Raw genomic sequence first — 9882 nt, forward strand, 5'->3', positions numbered from 1 at the left:
GCCGTGAGGGAGTTCTTGGATCCAAATACAGAGCAGCTGATCTAAGTCCTATAGATCAGGTTTTGATTAAAGCAGATGATGTTCCTGATATTCGTCTCACTTTGAGAACAGCCACTGCAAAGGCTACTGGAGGGCAAGGGTTTGTAAAGTGTGAATGTAGGACGCAGTGTTCCTCAGGACGATGCAGCTGCTGCAAGAAAGAAATGAAATGCAACTCTCGCTGTCACCCAGGCAGAGCGTGCAAAAATTATGTGTTGTTAGTGTCATTGTGAATAACAGTTTTGTTTTTATTTATTTGTGTTTACTTCATTTTGTGTAGCTATTATAATAAATTGTCTGGAATAAGGTTCATGTTTCTATAAGTTTGTATCAGTGTCTCTTTGTCCTCCTTCCGCCTATTCATATTCACATTAGACAAAATTGTGTGACATATTCACATTCTGCAAAATGGGATTGCATAATGTGTGCAATAGGCAATTTTACGAGTTTTCTGCCTAATATGTACACTGGGCAAACCATTTCGAGTAATGTACACATTAGGCAACTATTAACATTGAGCGTAACATATATATATATATATATATATATATATATATATATATATATATATATGTGTGTGTGTGTGTGTGTGTGTCTGTGTAAACGTATTTATATATATTACATTTATCAAAAATGCCCGTATACAAAGACAGTATGAAAAATGAACGCAAAATAAGCACTACAGAGGTACAAAAACTAACACTGGACATCTTGACAGTATCTGAGTTGGAGAGAAACATTGCCACAGGCATCATTTGTCCTTCAAGTAAGGAAAGGATCTGTAGGATATGCAAAATATGATGCGTTTCCTAGATCACGTGCTCGTTACCATGGCAACCAAATCCATTCAGGGGGAAATTGATTAGAATGTACAAGTTCATATGTTTTTTTAAAGAGAACTGTAGACGATAAATTGGATAGTATGTTGGCCAAGGCAATAGCCCTCCGTTGAGATACTACACTTGGTATGTTGTTCGGTCCTTTGACTGGCTAGAAAGTACTATATGGGATCCCTCTCTGGTAATGGCTCATTTATCCTCTGCCAACACATACACCATATAGTCCGGACTATTCCTTAATCATTCTCTTCTTTCCGCATGCACCTGAAACACTGAGATAACAAAAAGTTCCTCTTCACTCAAGAAGTTAACTACTGCACTATGATTTTTTTTTTTTCAGCAGCTACTTTCCATTTGGTAAGAGTAGAAGAGACTTTTTAGCTCTGATAAGCAGCTTTTCTAAGAGCATACTCCAAAATCAAACCATTATTCTCTTTTCTAGGGTAACGTCATACAATAAGAATCCATGATCGGTGGAGCTGTGTATTTACACAACGTATCTCAGTCAGTAAATTCAATATATCATTTGATTTCCAATAAGAAACATCGAACAAAATTTAGTCTGGAGATTTTGTGAATGTGTGAGTACCACTAGTTTCATTGGCACAACATTAAATTCAGTGAATAAAGGATTGAGGTACGACATAATATGTACTCATATCTGGTCCGAGCGGTAGTTGGTTCCAATGATGACTGCTCGGCCAGCAGATTATATAATTATGAAATGATGTAGTAGTCATAGTTTTTCATATATTTGCCTCCCCTTTGCCAGTTCCAATAATTTTTGTCTTCTTTTGCTGGAATGATAAATGGCGGATGATGGCCATCCGTTCCCTTTGCCTGGTTTTGAGCCCAGTGATGACTGGGTTGTACTTGGTGGGATGTGTCCAACATAGATAGTCGAAACACAACAAAATTATTCGTGTGTTTTATCAGTTATTAAAGAAGAGTAGTGCAATGTGTGCAGACCTTGATTGACCTTTTTAGGGGTCTAATCACAGTGATAGCGAGAGTGATAAATCTTTGGCATTTACTAAAAGTAAAGAAGCCATTAAGAATGAAAAGGTTAAAGAAAAAGAAAATGACAAGAGAATAGATTGAGCACCATACTGAGCTTACACAGATATCACTCGGTGTTTGAATATGGTAATGTTTTGTTAAAAATCGATATTGCATAGTATTCTGTAATGGAGATTTATATTTTTGTATTTGCTGATGAAATCAAACTTTATCAAAAAATGAAAACAATTATGTAGTATTGTCAAAACAATAATATCGTATTATATTCGTGTTATATATGTTCACGCTGTTCGTCTTTATTGTAATTATTCAAGAATTTTATTATTGAATTTATTGGAGAGGATTGGTAATATCGATTAGATTAGGTGGTGGTTTCTTCTTTAAATTTTGACTGTGTAAAATTATTTTTCATAATGATATTATAAGTGAGTATGTGATGGCATAGCATTATTGCTTGATTGAATAGGTTCAGGGATGAGATTAATATTCCAATTAAAACTATAAATTCATGTGATTGTATGTATAGTTAGTGGATAAATTAAAGTGTAATAGAAGTGTGTTTGCATCTGGTCCATAGTAACCCTGAAGTCGCCCTAAGTGGGAGGCTTCAACTTTGCTTGTTAGTATTATTCTTTTTTTTTTTATTTTTATTTTAGATATTATAGGAAAGGCTTTCCATTTTTATCATTCTAACACTTAGAACGGAAAACTTCACAGTTTTTTATTCAAAAGGTTGAGAATGAAAACTTGCTATTATTTTTTTCATCCTAAATATTATAAAGGAAAACTATATAGGATTTCTTTTATGAAAATAATGTGAAAAAAAAAATCTTTATATATGCGTTATAATTCCAAAAACCTATGAGATAAGGCTTCTATTTATCCTCGAAAACCATGGCTTCCTTAATCTTTCGTTTTTTATTTATTTTTTTTTCTCTGGTTTTGCTTCAAAAGCCAAAAATAATGAGTTTAAAACATAAGCCTTGCCCACACGAAATGCCTCAAGCAATCCCACCCACAGTTTATCTATGTGAGTTGTCGATGTGAGTTAAAATCCTATTTCCGTCACAATTTCCAGCACTCCCAGATCAAGGGAAAAATATCCTTTTGTCAGTCACAACGAGTTCCGTTTGTCAGGCTGGAAACGTCAGTCTGTTGTTTAAAGTGAATCTTTTATCAGTTCCTACTTTGATTGACGGAATTCAACCCGAAGTTTTCATGAACTTTTTGGCACGAAATTCACGGCGATTTTCAAACCATTGAAATCTTATACTGAAAGGTTTTTTTTTTTATGAGTAATAGATATGTAAATGGATCTAATTCTTAAAGTTATTGTAAACTTCATAATATGTTCTGTCAATCGAAACAGCTAATAAAAACCTGGTAGTCTGGTGACTGTGGTGGGTCACATATTACATTGGAAGGATCTGGTCAAAACACTCTAGCGGCTTCTTCCGTAAAGCTTTTATATATATATATATATATATATATATATATATATATATATATATATATATATATATATATATATATATATATATATACATATATATATATATATATATATATATATATATATATATATATATATGTATATATATATATATATGTATAAATATATATCTATATATATATATATATATATATATAAATATATATATATATATACATATATATATATATTTATATATATGTATATATATATAAATATTTATATATGTATATATATATATATATGTATGTATATATATATATGGATATATATATGGATGTATATATATATATATATATATATACAAATAAATAAATATGGATATATATATATATACATATACAAATAAATAAATATCGATATATATATATATATATATATATATATATATATATATATATATATATATATATATATATATATATATATATATATATATACATATGTGTGTGTGTGTGCAAGTATGTATATACACGTGTGTGTGCGCGCGTGTACAAGCTTCCGCACGAGTAAGAATCTATGTTTGAGATTCAAAAAGCAACGGTACATGCATGAAAAAGCCTTAAAAATTCTCATATTCCAAATGGCATTATTTTGCCTATGATGGACAGCGGGAATGTATCTCTCAGTTTTGTAATTTCGGATACAAGTAAGACAGACAGAGAGAGAGAGAGAGAGAGAGAGAGAGAGAGAGAGAGAGAGAGAGAGAGAGAGAGAGAGAGAGACCCACAATGTCATCTGGAATATTTCTTTGGTTGAAAACTATGTCCGTTTCTGTCTTTTTATGACAACATACAAAACTCATTTAATAAATTGGATATGGTGATTTGCTAAGCGTTCATTCCAGAAAGTTGTATTATATTATTATGATAATATAACATTTTTGTTATAATACATCGCAGTTAGCAGTCTAGTTAACAGTGTTACTTTTTTCTTGTTGTCCTTGTTCATTGTAAGTGTCATAATACACAATTCTCCAAATTCTTATATTATCAATATTTCTTGACTATAAATAGTTGTGTATATCATATTTTCTGTTTCATATAGACATTTTTAGTAACGAAAGATTATTTCTAAAATCAAACTGGGCAGCTCATTTTGATTTCCGTTTTATTTCTAATATTTGTTTATACGTTATTATTATTATTATTATTGATTATTATAGATTCTTTCCTGTACAACTAGACAGTAGGCCTAGTCTCTTCACCCTTGGAACAAAATAAGGGCGTTGCATACTATTTCTTCTCTTCTTACTCGGGAAATAATTCTTCAACCAACAGCGTCCCATCCTAAAGAAAACCCTCTTCAAGGTTCGGTGAAGTTTCAGGACTGAATAGACTTTTTTGGTTTTATTTTTTTTGGGGGGAAGGGGGGCCGTGGTTGTTGCCGTTGTTTTCTTCTTGGTCTTGATACCACACTGAACTTTTGTATTCCAATCGAAAGACTGAATTCATTTATCTACTAAAAACTGAATGTAGCATATATTTCTTGTTCGATTTAATTGTCTAATTGCATCGTACACAAAGCCAATGACAACGTTACTTGCTGCATTTGTTTGATTGCGCAAAGTTCCCTTTCTCGCTTTTGAAATATTGTTTTGAAAAGGCTAAAGAAAAAATCCTTTTACTTTTTTACTTGGTTGGAAATGGGGTTTTTAATGTCCACTAAACTATATTACAAAGCGAAGTTCCTGCCCCCTTTTTGTCTGGGGATGGGATAAATGCTAATTTTGAACATGCAATATCTATTTTTTTTTTTTTTCTTTTTTTTGCGAAGAGCCTGATTGTCTCTGGAGTGGTTAAGATTGTACGATCACTTAACTTCGAGCACTTTTTAAAGTTCTGATTCTTTTGAAAGAAGAAATTCATCTTTCCGAGGAGCCAAGGAATTTTGTAATTGAAAGAAAATAGAAAACATTAGAATAGCTCCTTTAGCATTGTAATTTACAATTCCATACTGAACTAAGAATTTATGAACTAATTTTAGAATAAGTGCATGATGGTAAAGATTATTTTTCTCCCTGAACAGAGTCATTTAGGTTTTGATAAGTTAAAAGTTGGGAGTTGTAGGGCGCAAGTCTACATGTCTGAGAACTATGTAGCGTGAAGTAGATGAGGAATGGAGAATTATTGATTTAAAAGCTCCAGATAGAGACGACTGACGAAATATAACCGAGGCCCTTTGTGTCAATAGGCGTACGAGGAGATGATGACGATGAAGTTAAAAGTAGTATGAAGGATTTTCCACAATTAATTTAATTCATAACGTCTAAATTTCATAGCTGCAGGCTCCATCACCCAATGGAAATCAACATGCATAAACAATCCTTCACAAAACAACTGCAGATCTCATTGTATTAAAACATCGTGACATCGTAGAGTCAATGTTATTATTAGATCATGACACAAAATGACATCGACGTTAAAATATTGAGTAAAAATGTGGATCATTCAGTGGCGCTAGATATGGCCTAGACTTGATTGTTCACGATATTTGTTGTATAGTTCTCGATTCTGAATGAACTAGCGGGGCAAATCTAATTACCACAGCTTAGTTTGTACGAAAAATATCCATAGATATGTCACTTTTATCCTAATGAGAACGCTTATTATCCTAATGATGTATAATTTGCATAATCAACAGTTAACAATTGGAGAGCAAATCAGAGATATTCAATTGGGCTGTCAAAGAAAATTCGTGAACAGCGGATTTGGCTATCGATTTTGGGTCCCTAGCTTCCTTAGCAAGTGACTGGCTTCCTAAATGGAAGCTCCTTTACAGACCTATAAAGACTGTTGGCTACCTGATACCCTAATGGCAGGCTTACAGCTTCCTGAGATGAAACAGGTCTTACTGAGCTCAGGAGTGTGATTTCAACCTTCCTACCAGGACCACAACAGCGCTTTTAGATACCAATTCAGCTCATTTCTACCGCTCATTCAAGTCATTGATTAGAGTTGGCTTTCGGATCGGATCAGGGTCTTCCACAACTTTCTGAAATCAAAAGAGTTTCCTTTCAGCTTCTAATTATGAGATTTGTGGCGTTGGCCCTTCCCTTATGACTTACAGCTTTTTTAAATAATCCCATTTATTGGTTGTCTGGAGAACTAAATGAAGAAAAATACTACAGATGTCAAAATGGAAAACTTCAATATCAATTGCTTAATATTTTTCACTTTAAATGTATCTTGAGGTTTTCGTTTATCATATCGGCCTTATTGTTTAGGTTTTTTATCATTACTTTGTTTCCGTATTCGTTGAATTTTTTTTTAATGTTTTTGTCGCTTTCGATATCACGAAAACTAAAGAACAAAAATCTTTTTAAAAAAATCATTTCACCCAATATGCACTTACACCAGTCAGAAGTTGTAACTTGCCTGATTGTAGTGTCATTGTGTTTTCAACAGGGTTGTAAACTATTTCAGGAATATCTCATATGTCTGAAAACATTGAAACAAATTTCTTGTAGGGACTATTTTGGCTCTTATGAACCTTAGCAGTCTATGTAATTTATCACTATAGTCACCCCAAAAAGTTATCGGGCGAAATAAGCCCCACCCCTATTTGACGTCATAGCCAGTCACGTTGTTCCCCACGTTAGCAGCGTCATAATACATCTCCTCACAAACTTCAAACTATACTAACTTAAAATCACTTTAAGGGATGTGTTGTAACTGCAGTTAATGTGGGAGACAACATGATTGGCTGTAACGTCATCAGGGGGTGGAGCTTAGTTTGCCCAGAATCTCGCGATAGTCCTAACCTAACGTTATACAAATCTCTCTCTCTCTCTCTCTCTCTCTCTCTCTCTCTCTCTCTCTCTCTCTCTCTCTCTCTCTCTCTCTCTCTCTTCATATATATGTATATATATATATATATATATATATATATATATATATATATATATATATATATATATATATATATATATATATATATGTATATGTATATATATGTATATGTATATATATATATATATATATATATATATATATATATATTTATTTATATATATACACATACATATATATATATATATATATATATATATATATATATATATATATATATATATATATATATATATATATATATATATATATATACATACATATATATATATATGTATATATATATGTGTGTGTGTGTGCGGGCGTACACGCGCATGCATATATAACGGTGTACGATGGTGATCTATTTGATAAACGAGGAGACTTAAATTGTAGCCTATGCATTTTTATCAAGAATACTCGATGCTTATAGATCTTAGCAATAACGCATAACAATGCATTTCAAGATAAATACTGAGTTTTCGTCCTTCCTAAAATCTCTATAATATGAATAGAAAAGTCATTATGGCATTTGAAAGTAAAATCCTCACACGCACTCATAAATGTGAGCTAGGGAAGGTTGATTAGGTGGACCCTATATGTCTACCTTCTGAATCATCAGCCGCTATTGCCTAGTCCTACCTGGTCCTATCTTGGGGAGAATATTGAATATGGTTGGACTCTAGTACATTGCCCTGTCCTATGCCTCTGCCGCCCATGAGCGACTCGTTAAACCTTTAAAGCAGGTAAAACTAGAACAAGCACTCGATAGAGCACATACCTTCGGCTATAGCATGTTGCAAATCACAGGATATGCAACCTAATTATGCACATTTTTGCACTGGTGACCTGCAAATCAGATAGAAATTGGCCATGGTATGTCAAAAAAAACGTTTTTGACCTTTTCGTAACTTTGGCCTTGACTTTTTTCAAAATCCCTCGCAAAATCGAATAGAATTATCTTTGGATCATGACCAATCATCCCACCAAATTAGTTGAGATTTGGTCAAATAGTTTTTGAGTTCGGCGAATCACAAACATACCGACAGACATACAAACAAATACACGCCTATCTAAACAAAGTTGGCGAAGGTAACTAGGGTTCAAGAAGTTGTGTTCATAAGTGGGAAAAAGATGGGCATTGGAAGGGAGAGAATTGATACAATTTAGATGAAAGTAATCATGATAGATAAAAGATAGTAAGATGAAAGGTGACTTCCTTTTATGACAAAAGTTACAAAGCCTTTTAAAAATAACATGCACTTTTCCTTTAATCGTTTTCAATGTTTGGTATTTGCTCACCTCCAAAAGAGAGAGAGAGAGAGAGAGAGAGAGAGAGAGAGAGAGAGAGAGAGAGAGAGAGAGAGAGAGAGAGAGAGAGGGTTCAATTAACTTTTGATTTTCTTTTTTGGCATATTTCACTCCATTCAAAATTATCAAATATTGTCTTTAAGTTCTTTTTCATTTTCTTTTTTTTTCTGTCGGGGGACGAAGGTCTTGTTCTTCCCCCTCACATAAATTCCCGATGTTCGATTGGCCCAATTCTTTTGACGTCAATTTTTATTTGTTTGAGATTCCTATCATCGTTTGTTTTTCTATCTTTTTTTATTTTAATATTGATTAAAACTACTAAATTTCTATGGTAAATATTGATAGCAAATTTTATTGCTCTTCATAAACTAAAGTTTTCTTACCAATCTTCATAAACATTAGTTTTTTCATTGACTCACATAGAAGGTGTAATAGCTCCCTGAACCTCGTTGAAACCCAAACCTAAGTAAATTCAGCTTATGTAGTGACCTTTATATTCTGATTTTTTTTTTTATTATACTACTTTCTATCGGATTCACTAAGCTCGTGCTGTATCCTTTTTTCTCTATTGATATTTTCCTTTATAATTAATATCAATAAAATATTTTCTAAATTTAATAGTTCCAGCCATGTTTGATACTTTCTATACAGATAGGCTTTCACATTCACTAATTTATGACAATTTGCCTATATTTTAGACATTACTATGGTTACAAATCTTGCAAAAGTATTTGTTCAATACATCCTTGGACTAGAACACAACAGCAACTACGTAAACAAAGAAAATGGAGGAATAATTCCACAAAGATAAACTTTTAACAAAAAATAATCTTGCTATATCATTTCACTGCGAAAAGTTTTATTTCCCAAACCATTTTAGCAGGAGGAAGAGGTAAGCCACCAAATATACGGAGTGAGACAGAGCCGAAAAAAAGAGGTATGGCAGATACAAACTGGTATTTTTCCGAACTAGAGAAAAATGATTGAATTACTGAACCTTGTATCACTGGTGGAATTCTGATTAAAAGCTCACATTACTCTGGACTGATCTTCTCCGTATCCCATTGTTAACTTGTTTGACAAACTTTATCTCACTGAATGTTGCCTAAGTTGACACCATTTGGATTTTTTGGAACGCCGAGGAATGTCTCCTCATTTGACACAGTGTCACTTCCTGGCATTGAAATGAATATTTCACCATTCGTCGCGGATTATCTTTGCAACATTTAAGGGATTTTTTCGTCATTGGATACAGTTTCTCTGTCCAGACCTTAAAGAAGTAGCTCGTTATTTAACACAGTTTCTCCGTCTGACACCCAAATGAATATCTCCTCATTTGACATATTGCGCT

The sequence above is a fragment of the Palaemon carinicauda genome, chromosome 10, assembly GCF_036898095.1.
Source record: "Palaemon carinicauda isolate YSFRI2023 chromosome 10, ASM3689809v2, whole genome shotgun sequence".
In the NCBI taxonomy this organism is placed as follows: domain Eukaryota; kingdom Metazoa; phylum Arthropoda; class Malacostraca; order Decapoda; family Palaemonidae; genus Palaemon; species Palaemon carinicauda.